This window comes from Styela clava, chromosome 4, assembly GCF_964204865.1.
Source record: "Styela clava chromosome 4, kaStyClav1.hap1.2, whole genome shotgun sequence".
In the NCBI taxonomy this organism is placed as follows: Eukaryota; Metazoa; Chordata; class Ascidiacea; order Stolidobranchia; family Styelidae; genus Styela; species Styela clava.
Window position 1 is genome coordinate 7,161,037 of NC_135253.1, and position 3,544 is coordinate 7,164,580.

General features: G+C 32.3%; 1 long non-coding RNA gene across 1 annotated transcript; it reads right to left on the reverse strand.

The window, feature by feature from the left end:
* Positions 1–1,545: 1,545 nt before the first annotated feature.
* LOC120327118 (uncharacterized) lies at positions 1,546–2,096 on the reverse strand. Its single transcript, XR_005567487.2, has 2 exons — positions 1,879–2,096; positions 1,546–1,707 (listed from the first exon to the last, which is right to left on the reverse strand). It is a non-coding gene; the product is annotated as an uncharacterized LOC120327118 (long non-coding RNA).
* Between the last annotated feature and the right edge of the window lie 1,448 nt (positions 2,097–3,544).

Sequence of the window (3,544 nt, forward strand, 5' to 3'; positions counted from 1 at the left end):
GCCGATCGAATACGCATATACAGCCTACTCAATATATATATACAGCGTATGAAGTGTTGTACATAGACAATTGATATATTACCATGCACTATAATGACAACGCACGGTTCATACTGTTAGATATTAATTTAGAGTCAATATCTAATACACACTCGATAAAAAAATAACGTGCTCATGTTGAATTCGTTTTCAACAAATTCTTGAATGAAATACACGCATTAGACGAGTAAAATCTGAGCGTACAAAAACATTCAACGTTTGCTTTCATTGAAGCGTCATTCAGGGTGCCTCTGCATGTTTTTTGTGCGTAAGGACACATGCATAATCAGTCGTTCATGTATGGAAGGATGCTTTAGAAATATTTAGTAACAACACCGATATTTATCAACTTTATTGGATATATTATTTATCTATCTAGTGGTCTTAAGGCAGACTAAATTAATTGAAATAAGATACAAATTATCATAACATCGGTTTCATTTTGTTTTATTATAATTTGCAAAACAACTCTAGAGTTTTATTATTTGAAGTAATAATATACAGCTAAAGGTGATTGGCAATATGTGGTGATTCTGCGTTTTTCTCCAGTGAGAGCGGTTATTTATATACAATGACCTGAAAGTGCTTCGTCGAAGGTTTAAATATGGTGTTAAATTACTACGATCCGATGAATTCCACTTCTGGTGCGATTGCGCCAATATACATTGTTCCCATTCATACTTTTTTTTTGCACGAGAGAATGCAGTCAGTTATAGCATTTTTAAATCTACCACAATCACGCAAATAGGTATCGAGTTATATCAGCATTTGAATAGACTGTCCGATAGCCAATAGCAGTGAACCAGGCACAGACTAATCCAAATAGAATTCAACAAAGCAATGCACTGTTTGATTACGGCCTAATTTTCTACAATTATATACATATGAGATGGTGCTTAAAAAGTTTATAATTTTGTGTAATAAATCATCTGTCGACATGGATCTTTGCTCTTGTGAGTAGTAAGGAAAAGATTTCTTCCTTGTATGATTAAGTACTTTTTGCACCCGTTTATTTAGTCGGAACCTACGAGGCCTGCAACGCCGAATAGTTTTGCCCTTTTGTGTTCAATTGATGCAATATTAAAATGCGGATATTTTGCATTTACGACCCTTAGCTGACAATGAATAATTCCAAATTATTTTGTTTAAAATCCGTTCACATGCATTTAAATTTTTTGATAAAATGCTTGGATATTATTTTACATTGGCAATCATTTTTGATAAGCATTTCTAATTATAGATTGTACATCAGTTTTCGTTGTTATGCATTGCGAAACAGATGACGAACCTCGGAACCTGAATTTTCAAGTTCAGACGCATATTTTAGTACTTCAGCATATTTTAGGGATGGGATCAGCATACTCACAAACAGGCCATATATATCTGCTGTAGCCGATAGAAATATTGAAACTGGACTTGTATTGATTGCAGACAAGGGTATGGATGAGCTTCCTCCGATTGCGATATAAATCGAATCAGTCATTTGCGTACAAAAAACAAAACCAATTCTGTTCATCAGTTTATTTACGACATGTATTTTAAAATTTTATATGATAAATGACAAAAAAAAAAGTCTGGTTTCTTAATTTTCTGTTTTTTTTCTGGTTTAATTTCCCCATGTTTGTCATTCATCTTACTCATCAAACGAGTCTCTATCAGCAAAATACTCTGGAAAACAGGATTTTAAACACAATTAGTTTATGCTAGAAGAAAAGGCAGGAAAATATTACTGCAGAAAACTTGCTGAAAATGAAAATAAAGAAGTCAATAAAGAGTACACATTTGATCTAAAAAGAAGTTATTAAAGAGGTATCTGAAATTATTGAGGCTTATACTCACGATTGACAACTAGCACCTCTACCGCCCGGCACTCCTGTTCCCATGCAATGGCATTTCATGCATCTGTTCAAATAAAATGTTTCTCCCGGTTGATGCTGATGCCCATTACTGTCATTGCAATGATCAATGAACCCCGTGAATGCATCACAGCCACAATAGAGGGAAAACAATCCCAAAACAACAAGAATAATAGTCAACTTCATACTGATAGTTATTGCCTGTTCGATTTTTAAAACAGAGTAACAAAAAGTTTATGCTCAACAGTTTTTCGAGCCCTTATCTATACAATTTTATAGCGTTTAGCGAAGGAAGTTCATTGAAGTTCAGGTTCTGTATTTAAACGGTGTTTTGTTTTAACAATATTTAATTCAAGAAAATATAAAAATAGAATACTTTTTCTTAAAAGAAATAAAATCTTGTTTAAATATTGAAACTTATGTAAAATGAAGAAGTTTACTTATTTTACGTTTAGAAGTCATTTCAAGTGATTGGGTTCGCTTTGAATCATTACACAATGTTGAATATCAAAACTTGTAAGATTACACACTGTTTCAGGAAGGCTTTAATTTTCACGAATCTGTATTTGTTGTAACAGAACTGGAAATGATAATACAAAGACAGAACATCAAACAATTTCGGGAATTTCAAAGCTAAAATTGTGTGTTTGTTAGAAAATTCGGTAATCAAAAGTAGGCTGTTATTTGAAATTGTCATATTGATAAATTTTCCATTGCGACAACAGCGATCAATCTGTAATTCCGCAGATTTTTGTCAACAAAAATAGTTTAGATTATTCAAAAATTAAAGATTACAAAAGTCAATGACACGCAGGAAAATACTCTCTCAGCACGGATAAAAACGTATTTGTAATATGCTGATAACGCGAGCAAAACAGCAACAAAATTGAGTCATTACATCAATTTTTCAAAATTCAACTCGAAAAGACAGCTTCAATTTGCCCACGTCTGTCTGGACTATATTCCATATACGACACAGTGGCCTATATTTATACGATTTCGGCTTCCTTTTAGAAAAAAGCAAGCAGGATATTCATTTTTATTTTCAATTTTCCTTGAAAAACAGCTGTTGGAATGTGTAACCTATATACGACAAATACATTCAAATTGACATCAGCACAGCCAGCCATTAGTTGCCATTGAAATTCAAAAAGACCAAAGTGACATAAAATACTTTTTGTTACTTCCTGAGCCAGAAAATTTTACCCAGAACAAGAGTACAATTATTAGGAAGCTACTGAAAAATCAAATATTTATTTCTTATTTTTGTCAATATTCGAATTATCAATTATTACATGCACGCAGTCATGTCATTAAAAATGTTTGACTTACTGAAAGTAATATTACTAAAATACCAAAATTAGGATCTTTATATAAAAGCAGCATAACTAATATTTTATACAAAAAATACGACAACAAAGCGTGAAAAAAATTTATTACTTCTCAGCAATAATTCGGCATGGAATTTGGAAGCTATATTGTCCACCATAGTTACGTTGCACATGAAAGATACACAACGGATGGTCAATATAAAATATTCAGTTTCGCTTTCAGTACTACAAACATTCAGTACTACTTAAATACTTCGTTGTATACAATGCAATGTCTATATTGCTTTGTTAGTACGTAGATACAAAGGCTTTTATATT